This window comes from Accipiter gentilis, chromosome 9, assembly GCF_929443795.1.
Source record: "Accipiter gentilis chromosome 9, bAccGen1.1, whole genome shotgun sequence".
NCBI classification, from domain to species: Eukaryota; Metazoa; Chordata; class Aves; order Accipitriformes; family Accipitridae; genus Astur; species Astur gentilis.
Genome location: NC_064888.1, coordinates 15,833,485 through 15,856,675, shown reverse-complemented (window position 1 = coordinate 15,856,675; position 23,191 = coordinate 15,833,485). Strand labels below are relative to the sequence as shown.

Here is a 23,191-nt window from a genome sequence, read left to right as displayed (position 1 = left end):
ATGAAAATTCTTTGCTTAGAGTGAAACTTAATGATGAATTAAAGGTTTTTTAGAAATAGGGTCTGTTGTGGAGTTTCCTTTCAATGTTTATTCCCTTCCTCCAAAGTTTTGCCTTATTAAAGATTCTAAGTAACGAGTAACTACTCTGGTTCTTAAGCTGATAACTTTATGGGTTCATTCACACAACCGGGGAATTGACCAAATTTGCTCGTTTCGTTGCATAAAGACAGTGGGACTTCTGCAAACAGTTTAGTGGATTGGATTCAGTTTTGATATTGGTCAAGAATATACCTGTGACAATATCCAGCATTTTTGGGAAGGTTTTGCCTTTGTCTTCTGTAGCTGGTAAATTTATTTCCTGGGGATAAATACAAGCAAAACCAATTTACTACTTGTAACATGAATGTACTCTGCAAGCTACCAGAATTGTAATATTTATAGAAGTAATATTCTCTGATGGAGATGCTGTTCTTTGCAGTATGTCTGCTTTCTTACTTTTTGCAAGCCTGCAGTTGATTTTTTATTTTTATTTTTTTTTTTTTTTTTTTGGCAGTGTGCTTACACGCACAAAGCGTGTTATCAACCTGAAGCTTCAGGCTAAATGTGTGAGCCCAAGTGTCATATTTCTAATGCCCTTTGCATGAAATGTGAAATAATTGCCCAAGTGTAGAAACTGTACGTATGTTTATGAAACGTGAAGTACAGGCACAGTCTGTGATTTCAAGTGTCTTATGAAATTGTGCGTGTGGTAAGGCCACGCTGTCTTCAAAGCAGACTTTTCATGTTCTTGAACTTTGGACTTCTCGATCTTCAAAAACGGAGTGAATGACAATACCTTAAATACTTCCGTATGTGTTTATATTTAGTAGGTGTAAAACCACTTACACTGAGCTAACTTAGTGCAAAGGAAAAACATCTGCTGAATTAATTTTCATTAATTAAATGGTTCTCCTAAGTTTCTGTGTTGTGAAACTGTGGCCTCCCAGCCAAGAGGGGAAGAAACATACGGGTATAGCGATCTGTTAAATAAATGAAGCAAGTGAATCGTGGGTAAAAAAACATGAGTCAAAAAGAGATAATGAGGGAGAGCAAAAAGCGCTCATATGCAAAGAACAGTGGATGGTGCCTATCTCTCCATCATGGTCCCAAACCCCTAGAAGAATCAAAGGCTTTGCTCTTACTGGAGAGACTGAAAGAAGGTAGAGTTCAAAAAATAGCTTAGCTTTGGGTCAAAAAGGAAGGAGGAGAGGGAGATGGTATAGTCACTGAGATGAGTAACTTCGGATAATGTTTGAGTGTCTGAGATGTCATTGAGAGAACTGCTGCTTATGAAGAGTCCTGCCTTAGCTTATATTTTCAATATAAAGCTACATGAAATCAATACCTGAAATAGGCTGCTCCGGGTGCAGGTTGTCATTATAACCTATTTACTAGTCTCTGTTGATCCTCTTTTTCCATGTGTGTGTTGCTAGGACTTCTGAGGCGACGTGCCTTGGTTGTCTTGTGGTGGTAAGCCAAGCCATTCTATAAATCCTTCCTTATGAATTATGGAGGAAAAAACCTGTCCTGTTCCTTAACTGGTTAAGACTTTTAGGAGGACAGTAAAGGCTTTTGTGTAATTTAACCCTTGTACTTGTCCTTAACTGTGTCCTCACTTACAAAGCTACAAATTGGCATGAATGCTGAACGTACGCTCTAATCCTTACCACCACTGTATCACCTTGAAATCATGACTGAAATTTTTTTGGTAATGCATGGATACAAGAGATGTCAAGACAAACTGCACAGAAAACTGAAGTCAAACCAAGTTTTTCTAATAGAAAAAGTTGTTTTGACTAAAACTTTAGGAAGGAACTATGGCTATATCAATATTGCTGCAAATATTTACACTGTTTCTCTGAACCTTACCAATCTTCTTGCCCTAGGAATAACAGCTGAGTGAGAGCCTGGGTAACTTGTAAGAAATGCATATCCTAGAGGTAAATGTCAGTATGACAGCTCTTGGGACTAGATGTTATGTAAGGATTTTTTTTTTTTTATTATTTTTTTTTATTTATTTAGTAGAACATGACCGGCTAGAAAACATGTATTTCTAGCTGTGCCTTACTATTACACTGTTCAACTCCAATCTGAAAAGCCCCTAGTGGGAGTAAAAGAGTAATTTGATTTCTATGCCATTATTTTTGGCTCCCTCAGGTCTGTCTGCCAGAAAGAGTGCTCGTACGGTGGCACCAAGTCTAGTTGGAGACCAGTAACTAGCAGTGTACCCCTGGATTCAATACTGGCTCCGATACTGGTCAGCATCTCCATTAGCGATGTGGATGATGGAGTAGAGTGTACCCTCAGCAAGCTTACAGATGACACAAAATAGGGAGGAGTGACTGATAACACCAGAGGGTCGTGCTGCCATCCAAAAGGACCTAGACAGGCTGGAGAAGTGAGCTGACAGGAACCTTGATGAAGTTCAGCAAAGGGAAAAGCAAAGTCTTTCACTTGGGGAGAGGAACAGCCCCAGGTACCAGTATTTGCTGGGGGCCAGCCAGCCGGAAAGTGGCTTGGCAGAAAAGGACTTGGGGGTCCCGCTGGACACCAAGTTGAACGTGAGCCTACAATGTGCGCTTGCTGCAAAGAAGGCTAACGGTATCCTGGGCTGCATCAGGCAGAGCATTGTCAGCAGGTCGCGGGAGGTGATCCTTCTCCTCCGCTCAGCACTGGTGAGGCCACACTGGGGAGTGCTGTGTCCAGTGCTGGGCTCCTCAGTACGAGAGAGACAGACCTCCTGGAAAGAGTTCAGTGAAGGGCCACAAAGATGATTAAGGGACTGGAGCACCTCACATATGAGGAAAGGCTGAGAGAGCTGGAGCTGTTCAGCCTGGAGAAGAGAAGGCTCAGGAGGATCTCATAGATGTATATAGATCTCTGAAGGGACAGTGCAAAGATGAAGTCAGGCTCTGTTCAGTGGTGCCCAGTGACAGGAGAAGAGGCAGGAAGCACAAACCTCAAACATTCTGCGATTCTGTAACTCTGGTCATGTTTTCAGTGAGGTGGTTTCTCATGCACCAGGACCTAGACTGAGGTATGCAACTGATTTTTGTGTTAGCTAGGTATGGTTTTTAGTGAACTTGGACATGATAATGTCAAAGATTACCACAGAATGAAGTCTGAGGGAAATTGCATAGTGAGCATCACAAGGCCAGTACCTTTGCTGTGAGATAAGGTACCCTTGTAGGTAGTGTGGCCTGAAGAGTGGGGATTGGGTGGTAAGTGGTGAAGCTTTGTAGCAGGAGAAATGGTTTCTTGTTGCTCAAAGTCCTTTCCTATATGCATTAAAAATAAAAGTGATGGTGGGCTTAATCTCAGACATGTGTACAAGTGTTTTGACTAGATACTCTCTGGATTTAGAAACAGGGTAGGATCTAATATGCCAAGGAGGAAGGGTTTATTTAATTTTTTTAAAAAAGTTTTTACAGATTGAGTCCCTGATAATCTTAGCAGCGGATATCTCAGTTAGATTTTGAGAAGTAAGTGTGTTCTGCAGGCGTCTCAATATTTTAACTATAGTTTCCAAAAAAAATAAAAAAAAAGTGAGGCATAATGCTATCGAATGAGATACAAGAGTCTGAAAACCCCCGCTCAATAAACTGATATGTTCTTCAGGAAATTGATGATATATCAAAAGCTGTTTCTTCAGATAGCAATCACTGGCTTAGCTGCCCAAAATGAATGTGAAATTCAAACACTGAGAGAAGGCTGTGTCTGCTTATAATGGTGCTGGTTTTGTGTACAGAGTTCTGGGCTTATCTTGAAAGGGATTCTGACACAAAACAAAACCAATGAAAACTGTTTCAGCCAGCAGTACTTTCTTCTGACCTTAAGCATTTCTTGGTTTATGTGTATGAGATTAATTCAAAGACTATTTGGTGTTTTCTTTCTTTTTCTTTTTTTTTTTTCTTTTTTTTTTTTTTTTTTTATTTAAATGAGCAAACACACTGCATGAAAACAGGTCCTGCAATTAAACGATATATATATTTAAACTGAGGCATATTCTCCCATACAGGAATGAAACTATGAATGTATGTCTGTCTTTTAAATCTTTGTGTACAGGGCATAGAAGGCTACATCTGTGGTGGTGGCGATGTTTTTTTTCTTTTAGAATAGCTGAATGTTTTCTTCAGTTAATCTTTTTTGTGGCTAATCTGGAAGTCTTTGCCACCACTGAGGAAATGAAGCAGTGTCCGCTGGACCAACTGGTATCTTCCATTTAAGTCTGTAGTAGAAGGAACAGCAAGACACACATGACCCATTTATTGTTTGTGTACAATAGATTGTATCTCTTGAAAATGACCATTCATAAGTTACTTCTGTTAAACTAGAAGTCACTGTTGTAAAGCGTGCTCTTCGTTCACAGGAATGCTCGCGGAGGGAGGCCTGTTGCTGTCCCATTCAGTGGGGCACTAGAGGCCCAGAGGTCAGCTGTGGGCACCGGGCTGCTGAACCTGGGACATCCACTGGGAAATGTGAGAAAGCTTTGGAGTGAAGTTCAGGTTTTGAGATGTGGGTAGATGATGTTTGGTCAGTCAGTGTATTTGTGTTTTTCAGCCCTGTTGGGATGCTCTTTATGTTTAGTGCGGTGAGTAGCATAAATGGGCATTGCTTGCCTGCATTGAGCCACTGCCTAGGTGACCAAATACACAAGTGAGCTGATTTTTTGCACTGAGTAGTTTTTTAACAAGCTGGCATAATTCCTGCTAGTTCCACTTTTCATATCTATCTAAGAAAATGAGTGATCTTTAGTGTTTGCGGATGATGTCTTGGAGCCATTAATTATTTATCTTCATGACTGCATGTGTGTGAGAAGGGGCTTGGTTATCCCCATTTTACAGGAGACAGACAGGGCATGAATTGACTTGTAGACTGTGCCTGCGCTATCGTAGAGTGCTCCTTAGAATGACTCTGCCTTAAAGCTTTTCAAAAGCTGCAAGGAAGGGTGTTTTTCATTATGCTATGCTTTATTTTTAGAGGATTCAAGAGCAAACTGCTGCAATCACCAGACTGGAAGGAATATTGCCTTTGCTTACTTTTTGTTTAATCTCTAAAAGTCCTTATCAAAAATTGTTAGTGTTTCAAAGTCTCATAATAGTTTAAGAGTCTTGTGTCTACTGAAGGAAACCCAAACCAGCTCAATTGTTTCTTTTGAGGGCAAGGTGCAGTGTGTTGTTTGTGCAGCCAGCCTTGGCAATGCCTTCCCCTCCCCAACTTCTTTGTCCCCCTTCTTCCCTTCCCCCGCCTCCCCAATTATTTTTCCAGAGACCTTGGCTTGCTGCTTCTGGGGCAGCAGCAGCAGCTGCTAGTGCTGTCCTGTAATTCTTCCATCTCGGTCACAGGGGACTGGAAGGGGAAAGACGGTCTGTCTCAGCAGCAGTCCACCAGCTGCCGCTACAATCTATAATGCGTAAATTTGCAAAATATAGCTTTTAATTTTGCTTTGCAGACAGAATGAAAAACTAGAGTGCACCACCACTGCCATCATTGATTGATTAATAGAAATTTATGCTCCCTGCTCCCTGGTTCAGGCTCGGACAAAAAGTACTTGGAAGTGGCTAAAAATAAAAGGTAAGAATCCTGACAGACTTTCGCACCGATGCAGTAATTAACAATACAATGTTGTGTATGTATGCTTGAGAATACGGTCTAGATAAAAGCTGTTGAGTAACACAAAAATATTCTACTAAATTATAAAATTATGCTTAGGGTCATAATACTTTCTGAAGTACATGGATAAGCAGGGCTTCTTTGTTACAGTGTCAGTGAATGAGGGAGTTCCACAGATTCCAGCCTGAGTAGTTTTCCTGAAAATGTATATTGAAACATATTTTTAGTTTTGAGGCTTTTTTTGAGGGAGAGAGAAGGGAGGATGAAGGAGAACAGGCAGCGTAGTCACTGTTCTTTCTCTGCTGTCTGTGAAGTTAGAGTAGCAAGTACTGCTTGTTTTGTGTCCAGTCATACACCTTGAGTAAGGAAATAGCACATAGAAAAGGTAAGCAATCCCCAAACTGCCGTTAGAAATGGATTTGTAACCTCTTCAGTGTGTATTTATGAATGACGAATCTTTTTGTTGGACCATTCAAGAACCACCAGCCAAAACATGGCTGGAATTTGTGAAAGAGCTTGTCTGCACTGAATAGTTTGACTCAGTGGGTAGTTCAGAAGACTTGAACTATAAAACACTATTAATCCATAAAAATAATTCATGTGGTTGTGGCGCACACTGTTGGCCAACGAAAGATTGTTGTGTGTATAGCTGAGAGAAGGAATTTTACCACAAGTCAATTTTGCAGCTGATGTCCCTAGAGACCCTGTTGCCATCTTTGTTTTTCTTCAAATGGTCTGAAGTCCTTTGCCATGGATGTTGCATGGGAACTGTAGTGCATGAAGGCTAGCCCAGAAACTTTTGTATGCCAAGTCCTTATGGGGACCATGAGACGGTCTGTGTCCAGGCTTCCTTGCTGGTGGAAGAACTCGTGGCAGCTGGCTATCCGCTTTCCTCAGTTGGTTTCACTGGGGGCAAGGGACTTGGAGAAGCCAGCTGCCATGCTGGCATGCCTGCTAGGGGTTGTGCACGAGGGACATTAGTAGTAGTGTCAGTTGCAGACTGCTGCCCTCCAGCATGTGCTACAGAGTAAATCCAAATCGGAGCAATCACAGATTGCATTTTGACAATGTGTCCACACTTTAACTTTTCTGCTGAACATCTGCAAGTATACTAGCATGCAAGTTGTACTTTTTTTGCTAGTAATTAGAATATGCTGGGTCCCAACCAAAGCTTCAGATGCAAATTTGTCTGGATTTGGGAGAGAGCAGATCCAGACCTTACCTTTGTGGAACAAGCTAACTCTACTGGTAAAGGCACAGTGTAGTCTAGCACCCATCCCCAGAATCACCATTTCAGTCCATCTTATGTGATACTAATGTCAACAATCTTATGTGAAAGCATAAGCATACCCTAATCTCACATGACATACTACTTTCAATAAATGCATTGTACCGACATGCTGGCAGAACTAAACTAAATCTAGATGTGTCTTTGGGACTCCAAAGAAAAATAAAATAGTTTAAAGAATCAACAAAGCATACCGCGTGGATGGTGTGCGCACATTACCTTAAATTTGTTGGAATTTTTTAGCATGTGAAAAATACAGCCCTGAGCGTACACCGTGCCTTCCAGCTCCAGGGCAAATACAGTAAGAAGAAATTATATAGTGACCCATTATTCAGGCACTTGGGAGGTAAGAGAAAGGAAGAGGAGTGCTTTGCCCTGAAGTCCTTCCTCATTATTTATTTTTTTTAAATAAACATGGTATGCTCAAATATTTTATATAACAGTGGTGCTCAGTGGTCTCACTTAATTGGGCAGAGAAGTCAGCGAAGCGCACACACTTTGTGTAGTTTGAATGCAACTATGCTACCCACTCGCTCATAGGCAGGGGATAGAAATTCAACAACAGAGGCTGTTCTCAAGTAAACCAGCAGAATTCTTGGAAATACTACTTTAGCCAAACTTTACAATATTGCATGTTACTAGTTTTTCAAAGTATCAGAACTGACTATTGAAAACAATTTGAGATTTAGACTTCAAAGAAAGACTTGAACTGTGTTTTAAAACTTTAGTGGTAGCAAACCAGATTGAAGCTTGCTAACTTCTGACTAGGTGGCAACAAAGGCCTCTAGGACTTGCAGTGAAGTTGCTAAGAAAGCAAGCTTCCTTTTACAATATGTAATTTCATTTGCCTTCCTATTGTGGTAAAGGCATCTACCATATGCCAGTGTTTTCTGAGCTATGCACTGAATTTTTTTTGAAGATTATTGAATTAGTTTTTTCTTGACTTTTCCTTCCCTTCAAAATTAGTATCTTTTATTGTAACATTATACCAGTCAAACTCCTGAGCACAGCTTCTTCCCTACAGAGATGGTTATCTTGGCACTACAAACAAGACCCTTAGTAGATATTGATACTTACAGCACAGGCTGTTTTCCATCCAGTCTGCAAGGACTGATTTTTGGTGAGAACAGCAGCATTAAATTCTGAATGAGAACCAATCCTTCCTCATTTCTTCCCCTGCGGGGATTTGATCATTCTCTGCAGCTTCCTGCTTAGACATTGTATGCAGGGGATACCACTTTGGGGGCAAAGCTAACCTGGGAATAGCTAAAGGAGTGGTTTTGAGGGAATGCTCTTGCAATTTTCGAACAGCTGCAGTCTCACTGCGTATCTCCCGTGTAACTGTTTACATCAAAGTTAGAAGGTGGCTCTTACCATTGTGTCCTGTCTGTGAAACTTTGGCTTGCAGTAAACCCATAGTCTAACCTGTAGATCCATTCTGGTGCTTAGAACAAAATATTTTGAAAAAAGAAAGATAGGAAATTGATATTAGAAGAAGATGTTTCAGAAAAGGGACCTAAAAGCACACTGCAATCTCCCTGAAAGAATATGATATCTGGACAATGGGAAACTTAATTTCTTAATTCCTCAGCCACAAAACTCCATGGTAGTCAGACCTCTTAAAAATCCGTAGTCCCCCAAATCTTTTAAAGGGAGGGAGAAAGAAAGAGGCAGAAAAAAATACAAGTTCTAAGCTTGCCTAACATGTCACTTGGGATATCATCACTTCTGTTTGCCCTTCGTAAACAGTGCTAGATCAGGAGCCAGAGGATAATCTTTCGCTCTAAATTGTTTTCCTGTAATATCTGAGGCTGCACAGTATAAAAGCAAGAGTGGAGAAGGCTATCCTGAGTCTCTCGCTTTGCCTGCTGATACAAGCATGATTTCATTATACAGACATTTGCTCCATTAATTGTGATTATTCCTAATCCTCCATTTTGCTTAATGGCAAAACATTTCACTGGAGGAAAAAAATTAGATTAAAGTAAAGACTTTTAGACAGTAAAGGCTACTAATTGAAACCTGCAAGGGATACCCCCATCATGGAAATTCAAAATTACAGAAGTTATTACTGAGATAACTGGAGAAGTGATACCTGAAAATCCTCAAACATATACTTTGGATTAAGTTTTTGCATGGTTTAATTCAGTAATTTTTTTCTTGCTCTGTAAACATAAGAGCATAGCTTTAGTAAATATGCACACATGTATGTGTTTGTACAGCATGCATTTTTTTGTCTTCTGATGGGAAGTAGAGGTTTTGGTTGTGCATGTGTGCCCATGTGGACTTCTAAAAGGAGATAAATCACAGATGGGGATGCTATAATGTTTTGGTTGTTTCTCTCTGCTTTTCCTTGTGTTTTTTTCTAGGGCCTGTCTTCTCCTGCAGTAACCTGGCGTTGAGGTCTTGGAATAAAATATTTTTCCTTGTGCAAAGCTTGGGGAGGGGGGCTGGGGTGGGCGTGTTTGTTTTTTCCTTCACAGGCTCTGGTATGCAGCAATGTAGCGGTCTTGTAGTTTTTATTCTCTTGAGGTTGGTAATACTTTAACCAACGGAAAGGAAAAGGAAACCAAAGGAAAACTGAGGCATATGAAGGTTTCCCTACCCCCTCTCCCTCCCACAGCTCCTTTCCTGTATGATAAACCCCCGGCTCGCAAGCACAGTTCACAGATGGGTGTTGAGTGAATAAAAATATGAATGTTGATGCTTGTCTGAGAAGGTCAGCCACATCGTGTGCCTTCACTGAGTGTCTGTACAGTGGTAGGACAGCACTTTATAAATGGATTTTGAGGTTGCGTAGCATTTGTTAAGGCTTTTGAAAGGAAGAAAATAATGTTCGAAAAGACAAGACCTCCCCCAAATATTTGCCAACAATTCCTGTTGCTTTCAGGAGTTTAAACCTATATAGTTCTGGGTCTTTTGAGTTATTTTTTGGTTTCTTGATTTAACACATTTTTGGATGCATAGTGTAGCATGTAGGTTGTATTTGTCATTAAGGAACCCCAGTAAAATACAAATTCATAGGGTTAAAATTACTTTCCCTGAAATGATCTATTTTCTGGGCATTTTCTGTTCTGTGTCTCCCTCCATTCCCCCACCCTCAAGTCCATTAGGCATAAGTCGGATTAGCTGAGTGGCTCTTATCAGACCTCTTTTTCCTGTTACCCCCAGATAAATTTATGCGACTTAGAGTCAACTCCAGGCATAACCTTATTCCTGCTGGGGACAGGAGCTGCATTTGCTGAAGCTCTGTGTTGGTGAATAGTACCCCACTGTGCTCTATATGGGAAAGTGTGTGGGTGGCAATTTACATGGTAAACAAAGGCAAGCAGGGAAGGAAGATACTTAAGCTTCTGTTTCTTCATGCTTTAGATCTCCTTAAAATGTGTCTGTTGAAAATTAGCAGCAACAAATATCACAAAAGCAAGATCAGTGTAGATTTTTCTACTTTTAAATATCAATCTTTAAGTAAAAGGATTTTTACCTATGTTTGTTGTGAAATTAAATTTATGATGTAAAATTAAATTTATTAGTATAATTTGTCCTGATTTTGTGGTAATAGCAAATAAAGACTGTATCTGCAACTATCCCCTTTAAAGATAAATGGAAACCTTTTATTTCATCAGCAAAATAGGCTCATAGTTGTCTGTAGGATCATCCCCCAGCTCCTGCCGCCCTGAACAGGTTCTTTGCTTGTTTGTCATCAAAGGTGTAGGGAGGCAATGTGAATTAGATGGCAGGGGACTAGAGAGAGTGTCAGGAAGTATTGACATCCTTATTTGTGCTGTGTATCTACTATGTGACCTTGGACAAGTCTCTTCACCTATGCCATATCCTGTTATTAGATTATAAATCTCTGCTGGGAGAATGCTTGTCGCAGTTTGCTTTTGTATCTGGCAAAGGGTCTTATAGATATTATTGTAAAACAAATAACAGAAATAAGGCTAGCAAGTTTTTTTTTCTGGAACACTAGCCTTTGATGGAGATAAGGATTTCTTTTTAACCTTGCTCTCCTGCTCTGCTGCCCAATTTAGCTGCAAAAAGGTTCCTTCACTCTGTTGCCTTCCTAGTCTGATTCTTGCCAGCAACATCCCCTCCCCCCCCGCCCTTGAAATTTGCTATTTATTCAGATAAATAAATGTTGTGAGTGACTCTGTCGCCCTTGAAAAGTTTTGGAAATGCATTCTAAAATGCAAAAACCAGCATGTGATTATTTGCAATATTTTCTCCTAGATTAAACTAGGATTTTTCTGTGGCATTGGTGTCTAAATTGTGTATTTAAGTTACGGTCACAATATATGGTTCCTCAGCGGAAGGCTTGTCATTCAGAAGCCGATCAATGTGATAACTGTTACCTACGTACATGCTAACAAGCAAGCTCATGCTGCTTCAGGGAAGTGACTGGCTTATTCCATGTGATGAAACTCCTGTTCCAGTTCACCTCTTGTTTTGAACTGATACCCTTCATGCTTGTGTTGATACTGGAAAGGAACTTCACATGGGAGACTCTCCTTTCCAGTTCACTGACTTGCATCCAGGCCACTTGCTGACGCGGCTGTGCAGAGAAGCTGCTGGTCCGCGTGGAAGGAGAGCTTGTTGTGTAACGCGGCGTGTCACAAGGGTTTTGCCAATGCAGTTGGCCACAGACTGAGCTCTTTCCCTATGCTGAGTTTGATTAGCAGTGCGGTTAATTTGTGGGAATTCAGCTCTGTCTTTTGCAGGGTTTAACAGTAGAAATTTCATGGACTTGCATGTCATTGGAAGGGAAACCTTACTTGCTTCCGATTGCAACTCTGTCAGCTTTTCTCTGGAAAAGCTTACAAATGTGGAGGGGCAGATTTTGTTTTGGTTTGGTGTGTTGTTGTTTTTTTTTCTTTTCCTGTTTAAGGACCTCTGGGGTTTTGGGGGTTTGGGTTTTTGTTTTGGTTTTTTTTGTTTGGTTGGTTTGGTTTGGTTTTAGAAGAGTATTTTTGGGTTTGGGTTGGGTTTTTTTTGTTGCCGTTTTTTGCTTTTATGGCATTCAGGACACTGGAATTATATTTTTCAAGGTTTTTGCTACTAACACACTACCAAATTTTAAGAAGAGAGAGAAATAAGATTTCCAGGTGATAGTCACTTAATTCGAGGACTTGACTCTTTAATTACAAAATAACACTTTAATTCAAAATAACATAAGAAAGATTACTTTTTAATTGTTTTATAATGTCAGAAGGGATAAATATGTCAGTCTAATCTATGCTCCTGCATAGAGGCAAGAGTCTCCTTTCCAGTAATATTTCTGTCAAGCTGTTTAATTTGTTGAAGCTTTTAAAAGATGTCATGTGATGCAGTAATTTAAACAGTAAAAAATTAAGACAGTAGAAAGAGAAGATACGTGACATGAATGCAATGTAATGTGCATGTGGTTCCAGTTGCTTTGAATAATACTCCTATGCTGTCCCTGTTTGTTCCTTGGGCGTGACTTTGCTAATAGCAGTGAGGGTATTGACTAAGGTCTTTACTGATAATTACTTCCTAAATATAATTAAATATGAAGGTGGTGCTAGCAAGATGCTAATTGGCTTACTAACAAACTTGGGATTTTCACCTTCCCCGAACCACTAGATTAGAGCACTTGGTGCAGCCGTTCTTCGACAGTGGAGACTACCTCTCAGGTTGCCAAAGCCAGCAAGTAGGGTGTCTTGTGGTGTCGCGGTGGGGACGGGGGCTTTGTGCTTAAGGCACTGGCAAAATACTGCTTCAGTAGCTGTGGGACCTTAGGGAAGTCACTCAGTCCCACTGTCTGAAAGAGGAGTAATAACACTACCTTTGTTTCTTGTCTGTTTAGATTGTAAGCATAGGTGGGGGGGTATATTTCTAAAGAAAAAGTTGCTCGTTAGCTTACAATGTTGCTGTAATACAGGCAGGCTTAATAATGTGTTTGCCATCGTGCAACAAAACCATCGTGCGTTGCCTGTATTAGTGGGGATATGCCATACTGCAACTACACTGACTTTCAGCTACGATCAGCTGTTTGGAAAGGCCCCAAATGTAGCTTGGACAACCCACCTTATTCTTCCAAAAGCCAAAGCTTTCAGGGCGGCAGTAAGTGTAATTTTCAAAAGCAGGCTGGCATAGGAGCACTATGAGATCCAAAAGACAAAAGGAAATGGAGGCTTTAATGAGCACCTTTGTAAAAGTTAGCATGCAGCTGGTCCCCAGCGAAGCGCGCCGCTGTTCAAATACGCGGTGTTTGTGTTGTGCAAGCGTAACTAATGGCCGCGATTCATGAGGAAGCATGGTTTGGCTTGGGACGGCTGAGCTGATTTCACCTCAAGCTGTCTGGTCCCTTTCTCGGAAGCTTGCTCTACTGCAGCAGGGTTGGCAGAGCTGCTCACCAAGCAGCTGCTGGCCTGCTATGAATGACAGGCTGACATATGAAGGTAAACCAAAAAGCAACGCTGCTGACGGAATAGACTTTGTAGTAGTGGTCTGTCTGTGATACCTTACGCATTAAGCCTTGAACTGAGACTGCTGCAGAAGGATGATGATGCAGTGATGGTTTTCAGTGGGAACGCATTTCGGCAAAAGCTGAAATCATTAGTCTGCTGTGAAGTACTTGTAGACAGTTTAGGAAAAAAAAATACTGAGAGTCATTGGCAGCAAAAGCCTCTATGGCTTTTTTAAAGCAACATATTTTTGCTGAAATTTCCTCTCTTCATGGAAAAAAAAGTTCTTGCATTATTGTTGTTTTGTTACAAAGTCAGAAAAAGTTTAAGTTATCCCCTAATTTCTCAAATACAAGGGGTCTATAGTTGAGGCCAAGCATAGGAACATACATCTGCTGAAATTAGTCGTGATACAGTGAAATTTTTTTGGTCTCAGTTGGTATTATATTGGACATGATTTTAAATGTACTTGTTGCCTCACTTAAGAGTTTTTTCAGACCTTTGGGTTTATCCTGTAACTGCTCTCAAGAGCTGATTTTTATCAAAGTTTCATTATATAAATCTTTTTCAGTCTTGGGAAGATAATGCATCCTTGTGCAAAACCTGCATCTTGCTGAAATCAATGAACAGCAAGGCCAAATTGTTTGCAGGGCAGTGGTATTGTTGCAAGGTTATCAGAAGGTTAAAGGTACAAATCAACTATTGGCTCCAATAACTCCTATGAGGGAAAATATGGAAAAGGATATCTCTTTTTGTAAATGAGATAGCATAGCGTGTGACTCTGCTAGATTCTGACCTTTGCTGTAAGAGGTGCAAGTGCAACAAGATTTTGTGACTCCAGGAACAGGAGATTTAGATGCTCCCATTTGGGCTGTAATGGGAGGTGAACTTTTGCAAAGAGTATTTTACAGCATTTTTTCACGTGCCTCTGAACTGCTGGGTTTGTTTGGAAGAGGAAAGAGAAATACCACAGAAAAGACTATTCTTGAAATATTTGTGACCATTTGGGAATCGGGAAGAATTTAAAATCTCCCAGGATTTCTAGACTAAAGTGATGCTGGTAAGTATGTCAACTTCTGGAAGCCAGCCCAAACCTCCAAGAGTTTGGGGGTTTGCATAGTGCTAGTGGCAATTAATGATGCCCGAAAAAAGATATGTGTTTTGGGTTTTGAAAAAGGAAAACTCACTGTGATATATAAAACATAACATATTTTAAAGCATTTTGAGAACTGAAGAATGATTTTGGTTTCTTCTACTCTGTCTTCCCCCCCTCCCCGTTTCTATTCCCAATAAATCTGCAACACTGAATTTATGGAGGTGATTTAAGAAAAGGAGACTGGGCAACACGCTTCCATGTGAATGGCAGACATATTAAGCATACGATTCTGAAAAGCATTCTGCTCTCTTACTTGAAGAAGCATTTCTTTTAACATTTAACCCCATTAGCACCTCAGCATCGTAAAAGATGACGGTAATCTGTTTAAAACGTTCTGTATGTTTTGATTATTCCCATACACGTTGTCATCCTGTGTTTATAACAGAACACACAGTGAGTTTAAAAACCTTGAAAATTCCTTATTTTGTAATTGAGAAATGTATGAGAAATAGGATTTTTCAGGCGGTCTGAGTTTCCATCGCAACTGAACTAGAAATCCAGTGTCTTTCAAATTTCCTATGAACAAAAAAGTTTTAGAAAAAAATTCCTTTGAAACTGGTGCCTCTTAAATGCAGAATGCTGTCATCTTCCAGCTTCCCCGTAGCTTTGTCTACAGCACCATTCTGTAACAAAAATATTAGTGTACCTGCATTGTTGCTTGAGCTCTGAGGAGCTGCAGTGGAAGGGCAGTCCTGACTGAGACCCTGGCTTATCTTGGTCATTGACTCAAGAGCAAGTCTTGATACTGCTAATTATTAGACCTGTGAAGCTTTTGGTATCTAAGGCAGGGAGCCTTAGTATTTTAAAATATTTCATGTTCAACCTATGTTTTCTGAGGGAACTTCACTTCATTGGGAAAGCCTGTACGAATCATCAATCCTGGGTCCTGATCCAACAGGGAGCTGCACACAAGCAGAAACCTGCCTGCATGGAATTTTCATGTAGGTTCAGTGCCTCTGAGTAGTTTCTAAAAAGTTCGTTCAGAAGTTTAGAGCTAAAGCCATTCAGTTTAGGTTCCTGTAGGACTTTTTTTAACCGTTCTGGAAACATCAGCTTTGTGTGGCCTGACCTTGCTGTGAAAGGGCTCTCCATGCAGGGGTCCTGCAGATCCCAGCAGGTAGGAGGAAAACGGGAGCTCCCCAGAAAGTCACCCCTTACCACACTTTTCCTCTCCTGGGTTTTAAAAGCCGTTTGGCAAGCTTGTTTGCTTTGGCAAGATTTGTAATCGATGAGCAATTTTTAAGAAAAATTTTACTAATTACTTACCAAAAGAAATGTTCCAACTGTTACACCATGTTTTACAGTCACTTTTTGTTTGCTTGTTCATTTTTAAGCTCAAACCATTGAGAGGTAGTATGTGTCTGCAAATTAGCTTGTTCTTCTGTGGAGCTTGCGTTTGAAAACAAACCAAACCCCAAAACATTACTGCTCAAGGAGAGCAGGTGTATCTTCTCTTTTGTTCTATTAGCATTTGTTCTGCTTTTAAGACAGAGAATAAACTGCAATTTTGGAAAGTGCTGTTGTATAATGCTCAGTGATAAAATGTCTGCAAGTTCTGGTCCCTTGTGTATTACCTACAGTTATGAAAAGGGAAACATGCTCATATCTTTATGATAACAAAGAAATCAGTATGCTCTTTTTATATAAAATAACTAAATTTTATGCATTTAAAAGTGCCTAAAATGGTAGTGATTGAAAGAGCTGGTGAAGGTTTTAAGATTTTTGAGCTATAAAAATATTTACTCGTGTCACTGTTAAGACTAGGGTTTGGAAAAGCACATGAACACGTGTTTAACTTTAGTCTTGATGTTATTTTGTGGAGTACTTAGTGTGAAACTAATTACATGTGGTAGTGCAGTCCTGACTCAGAGCTATAATGTCAATCAAATAACTGAAAAAGGACTATTCGTGCCATGGAGCCATTAAGCCAGCTCTAGGAACTCCAAGTGTTGGAGACTTGCAAGTCAAAGGACCTTGGCAAAACTCTCTTTTGTGACAAGAGTTAGAAGTAAGTATTTTTGTGATTGATTGGCCTATTCTGACCAGGATATGTAGGTTCAGTTTGGGCTCTATCAGACTCTTTTTGTGTGATTTTCGGGAAAGCACTGGATCTTTCTGTGACTTAGTGTTTGTCCTACCAAAAGAGGTGAAACTATTTCTCTCCTGACAGTTCACAACCTTGAAAATAAAGCTGAGACCTGTAAAGACTTCAGCAGCAGATGGACTTGGATCTTTTAAATATCTCTGAAAATTATTCAAATGTGGTCTTCCAGCGTCACTGTAATATAAGGAAGACTGTGTTATGCTTTTTTGCATTCCAAAGAAGGTTACAGTTGCACTTGTAACATTCAGAAATAGAACTGGTTCCCCTCATCCCACTATCATGTTGTTGGTAATGGTGCTGTTTTGTCAAAGCAGAAGAGTTGCTTGTGTTAGTGCCAGTCCCACAGGCTAGTGCTGCATACCTTTTCTAACAGAAGGTATTTCCTAACAGTTGGTATATTTTCAATCAAAAGATTTGTTGCAGTCTCCTTAAAAATGAAAACAAAACCGCAGGGATGTCCAAGTTGAAAAAGCTACAATTTGTGGCACTGCTCTGTGTGAATTTTTAATCACATTGGGCAACATCCCAGGGGTGCCACTTTACCATTGCAGCCAGCCACTGACTTAATCTTAAGTAGGATTTTAATGAAGGTCCTGGTGAGGATGTGGGAAAACATCCAATAAGGGTACTAAAAGTTACGTTTTTGTCACTTTCCGCTCCTGTAAGGTAAGAACTCCTTTTTCCAAAAGGTACTTTGGACAGATGAGAATCACAACTCTTAAGGTTTTTTTCTTTCCCTCTCTCCCCACCACTTTTTCTTAGGCTTAAACTGAGACTTATTTTTGTTCGTCAGCTAGTCCAAATCCCCTCCTCAGCCTGAGAACAGTTGCAAATGCTGTCCATTAAGATCAGCTTCATCTGTTTCGCCGTGGAGATGAAAAACTCCTACCCTTTCTCCCTCCCTCCAACAGTGGTTGCCTTCTGTAAACCTGTTTCAAAACCTCCTTGTGCTGAAGAATGTAGTCGGGGATGGAGGAGGCATGGGAGAAGATGCACTGGGGAGGGTAGTGGGGGAAATGAGACTGATTCAGTGTCTGGTTATTGATACATTTCTCTAGATACCCTACAAAGCTTTTAGATCTTCACAAGCTTCCTCCCAAGTGCCTTTGTTCTTTGTATAGCTCACTTGCAAACCTGGCATGTGGAATTGTTTTATTCAAACTTTAGTGAAAGACAGGATGTACCTTAGAATTAGAAATATGATGGGCTGTCAGCTGCTTCCCCAAATTCCATCAGATCTCTATAGTTCTTAATAAATGAACTGACAGCTTATTAACCAGATGGTACAACAGGACCTTCGTTCTGTTGTAAAGTTTTAAATCATGTTGTTCTAACAGATGCAATTTATCTCTACCTCTTCCTCTTTGGGAATGAGAAATGAATAAGAAAAATTCGATCTCTCCACCCCCCTGATTTCTGGCAATATTAGTAAAGAATTTGAGCTATGTGTAAAGTTAAGATTGGATATCCTGAAGAAATACTATCGGGCACTGAGAAGTTAAATTACTCTGCTGCCCACAGTTAAGTGAAACTTGGAGTATTAGAGAAGTTTAATGCTTTTTTGTTTAGTTTTGTGATTCCTGGTAAACAAACAGTGTATCTAACAGCAAAAAATTATCTTTAGTTAGGTAAGCTACCACATCTTAATTAAAGTCTCAGCCAATTAGAGGTCTTAGACTTTTTCATCGTTACATGATTTGCTTGGTAAAATCAGTCTGAGGATAAATCAGTAATGAGTGAGTGCTGTTGCTGGCTGCATATTGTTGTGCAGTTATGCAAAATAGTGTTTTTCGTCCTCAAGTTGTGGAAAATTCTTAACATCGTGGAAATTACCACTGAGAATGATTCCTTTGTTTATCTTTTCACTTGGAAGGTCAGATATGAGTGAAGAGAATTAGGGAGTGCAGTGCTTTATCAGGGACCAGTTCTTTTACAGTAATTAAATAATAAAGTGCAAGAAATGATACTTACGGCTGAAAACTCTGCATGTGATTTTCAGAGAATCGGGTTGGAACAAACTGAGCAGGACTGGAAAGTGTTTAACAATTCATTGAAGGTACTAACCTGTGTGACAGTCTGGGCACACCAAAGGGGAAATCAATCTCCTAAATATTTTTTTTTCTCCGTGAGAAACCATGGAATACTTCACCAGTGAGATTTGAGCTCTGTTGTGTCTGGTGGCCCCCAAACAAGGTTTCTGTTAGTGGGAGATAAGGAGGTGCAGCCTGGTTAAAGCTGCTGTGCCCAGGCTGCCTTGCGCGATGCTGGGGGGGGCCTGACTTGGCAGGGCTGGGGCACAGCCTTGCGTGCGGCATGGGAGGTTACTGGGCAAACTGGCAGCGTTGTTTTGCTTCGTCGTAAGCTGCCGTGTGGTTAATAACCTCTGCAAGTGGATAGGTTATGCTGAACTTTATTAATAAGCATATTCATCTGTTGGATTGTGTCTGTCATCTCTGGCCAGGCTTCACTGAATCTTAGACTAAACTGTTCTTTGGGTGTTATTAGTATGTATGCCAAAATCTTCTCTGGCCAGTATACATGAGGTAAATTTTCTACCTTGCTGCTTTAAATAGGAACATCATTTTCCTCAGTACTGCCTTGATCACAGGCAGCTACTAGTGAGAGCTGAGGTGGCTTGCTTTGCTTTGAGAAACACGAGACTTTATCAGCTCCCTTCCAGCAATAACTGGCTGTAGCCGGGAAGAAAACCATGCGAGAGCTGAAGTGCTGTAAGAGTATTTGTGAGAGTGACAAAAATCAAAGTTTTTTTCTGGCTTTATTCCTCTGGAGGCATGTGCTGTACTGTTGCTGTTTATTCCAAAAAGCGAGAAACGGAAAACACTATGTGCACTTTCATCAAGTATTTTTACTAAGCAGGCTTAGTTTTTTTACCTTGTGTTTTAATCTCACTTAGATTTTTATCAGAACGAAGATGTTTGCATGCACTTGCAACTTTTGAATACAGCTGTGTTCCAGATGCCAAAAATTCCTGCACACGCTTAGGTGGTGTGTCTCAGGGCTTCCTCTTGGTGGGTGAGATGACTGTCCTGGCGTGCAGCATTCCACCATCCATCAGGGGAAGCCTGCTGAGCCCTGGGTTGTCCCTAGCGGCCATGGTGCCAACCAACTACCAAATGCACTTTGATATCTAGGGTTTGAGTTGGCCTGGAGAGAACCAGAAAGCTGCAAAATTGGATGTGATGCCTTCCTTGAAATTTAATTCTGGTTTTTCTTTGTAGGAGACTGTTCAGTATGTGTTAGTTTCCTTAAAGTTGCCATGCTGGCAAATAATTAGAACTGACCTTGGGAAATCAACAGTGAACTAAATTAGTGATTATTATTTTTATTTTTATTTTTTAAGGCAGCTGTCTCCTTGCACAGTTGTTGGCAAAGCTGAATGTTAAGCAGATTACTTCTGGGTTGAAAGTCACAACTGGTGGGAATCTTTGGATGCTGAGGTGGAGGGGTTTTGCTGTGGGGTACAAGAATTTGAGACAGAGAAAGAACAAGATTGGTTTACCAGAGTCAACTGATGCAGAGTTTTGTAGATTTCCTCTGCACCAAAATGTTATTTTCAATAGAGACATTTTGAGTTTCATGTTGAGGCTGTTTGCTGATATCCATATGTTTTGCCTTTAGAAGCAAGTGGTTTTTAGCCTAAGTAAAGCTCTCCTCTCCCCCCTCCTGCTTCCCCCTCTCTCCCTTTGGAAATCTATCATCCAGATGTGAATTATTCCAGCATGTGGAGGCTCTAGTATGGTTCTGGAGTCTGAGCTTATGCCTAACTCCATGTCAGACTAAACATGTTACTATGCTTTGCTGTTGCATCCTTGGGAAGTTTCCTGCTTAAGTGCTGGTCGCTTCAAGTAAGTAATTTGCTGTATATGAATTTCTTCAAGAACCCTTGTAATGTTCCAATGAAATGCAAAATCCTTATTAAACAAGTCCTCTTCCTAAGAAATACAATATTACTTTTTCTGCTATAATAGTAGAAATAGTATTTTTAAAAGTGATTTCTCCAGTTAGATCTTTGGGCTGCATCCCACATCCTGGTCCTTTCACATGGTCCAAACCAAGTTCATGCATTTCTTAGGACAAGCAAAGAAATTCAGTGGAAGTTTTTTCTCTGTGTTAAGTTAGTGATTCCATTTATTATACATGGACACTCACACACATACCTAAATTATAATGTAAATTTATAATTATAATGTAGGTTCAGGGTGTATGGGGTGAGCAAATGGGGAGCACAAGAGAGAACATACACTAGTCATTATGTGTGCTAGGAAAAATTACTACAATTTTAAATATTCCATAAACATACCTTTGAAAATGGAAATTAAAAGCTAATGTAACTTTATTTTTATAACCAGAGGACAGTTGTTTTCTGTGTAGGAGAACAAATGAACCACCATAATTTGGTCAATACTATCAATTAGAAGAGGCTGAAATGTAAGCATCCTTCTGTTTTGAGAATAAGTCTGGGTATTGGACTATGGAAATAATAAATAGACTTTATACTATGGCAATAATAATATATAAGGGAGAAATGACTATTGATTCTGACTTACTAATCAATGTCAAGGTTTGAGTATTGCATAGAAATAATAATTGCTTATGGGTTTTTTTCTTTTCCCTCTCTTCATCTTTCTAACCTCTTTATGTCCTTTACCAGCGTATTTGGTGGATGATAGCAAAGAAAATTACTTGAATGACAGCACATGTGGAAGATCTTAAAACCAAAAATGAAACTCTTGACCACATTGTTCAGTAAAAATATAAATCTCTTCCCTTTTGTGTCAGGAGGAATTTAATCGTAGCGAATTGATAAGTTGCTTTGCACTTCCATGTTCAGATACTGCAAGCCTATTGTTCAGTGCTTTCGGAAGGGATTTCGGTCCCTTGATCTCAAAAACTTCTTTCCAGCATTTCTAATAGAAAAGATTTCACCCGCAACAAAATAAGGCACAGAATAATTAGGCCACTTACCTAACAGCATGTTGTGAGTCAGTGCCACAAACAGGTATTGAACTCAAGAGTCACTGAGTTAATAAATAATAATATATTATAATAATAAATAATAATAATAATAAATGCTCTGAGTTATCCTGTCTTTTACAACAAAGGTGTCAGTGAGATGAGCTTTTTCTGGTAGACCTTAAAATATGCTTGTCTTTTAAAGCTGTGTTTTCTTTAAATACATGAAAAATACTAACTAAAAATCACATAAACTTTTTTTGATCTTGCTATATTGGTTGAATGAGAATAAGAATCCATGTAGGGGGGTAACTATGTCAGTAATACATACACTTTACAAACACTGACCTTAGTCTTTTAATTGGAGGTGGTTTGCTGGAGGTATTCAGAACCAATTTTAGCTGGATGGGTTGGCAAAGTCCTACTGGTTCCTACTGGAATTGGCAAAAAGAGAACATGAACTTGAATGTTGGCGGCTGAGGTCTTTTTTTATGTATTATCCAGGTATTTGGAGATACATAGACATAGTTCGGACACCTCTTAACCAGAGAGAGTTAGCCTTTACATTTCATGATGGTGCAGCACAAGCATATTTTCTATTTCTATTAAAAAACCCCCTCATTTAGTTACATACCTGAAAAAAAAAATGTTACACAAGAAGGTGTGTAAATATCCTTAATGGAAATTTCAACTGGGAGAACTTCCAACCTAAAAAAGCTTCTTTACACTCCATACTAACTGCAAAAGTTCACAGAGCTTTAGTGTGTATTTGTTGGTAAATATCAATATGGAAAATTTTTCAGAAAAGCTGCAGAGTGCAGTATTTTGTCAGTCTTGCCTGAAATATTTTGGGTCGGAAAAGAGATTTTTTTTTTTTATTATTTTTTCTTTTAGTGTTAAATCTCAGTGTACAGCTTCCTTATGGTACCTTGTAGATCATTAATAATATTTTTATGTAACATGTGCAATTAAAGCAATTGCAGATTGTTCACTTATATGAGTAACAGTCTAAAAATTGGATTCATTTGAGTCCCAAAGCAAGACCAAAGAGTACAAAATAGAGTAGAAAGGGTTAAGGTGAGCTTTTTTCCAAACATAACTGCTACAGGGAACCTACTTACCACAGCTTAATTATGCCCATTAAAATCTTAACCCCAAAATTTTTAAAAGGGCAAAAAGATAGTATGTTTAGTACAACAGAACTGTCATGGTGTAACAAGGCCAAATAGTATGTATTGCTATATAGGAGATGTTTACCTGTACTGGGGTCACCAGCGCTAAGAGTCTCCACTTCAGATCAGCTGTTTTTCAGAAGTCACTGATATGCAAGTATTTCAAACTTTCATATCGCTCCCATAAGAGATTCCTTATGAAATAGATTGCAATGAAAGAAATTTCAGTAAATTAATTGTTTGGAAAGTAGTTGATTTTGAAAATGCTTTTAAAGCATTGGTTGTTTTTTAATAGTGATTTACCATTTCCCTGAGGTACTTTATTTGTTGATTAAGATGAAGTAAAAAAAGAAAAATAAAAAATTGTTGAACCTCTTTTTGAAAAAAAAGTTAAAGGTAAGACATTTTAACTCAATC

General features: G+C 39.6%; 1 protein-coding gene across 11 annotated transcripts in view; it reads left to right on the top strand.

The window, feature by feature from the left end:
- ZMIZ1 (zinc finger MIZ-type containing 1) overlaps positions 1-23,191 on the top strand; it is a 362,912-nt gene that overhangs the window by 137,592 nt on the left and 202,129 nt on the right. For 2 of the 11 annotated variants that reach the window (XM_049809834.1, XM_049809832.1), the window contains one exon: positions 5,492-5,613. The exons of 8 other annotated variants lie outside the window; for them this stretch is intronic. The gene's annotated coding sequence lies outside the window, so the exon portion shown is untranslated. Of the gene's footprint in view, positions 1-4,408; positions 4,555-5,491; positions 5,614-23,191 lie in introns of all 11 variants that reach the window. One more of the 11 variants, XM_049809831.1, reaches the window with a different exon arrangement.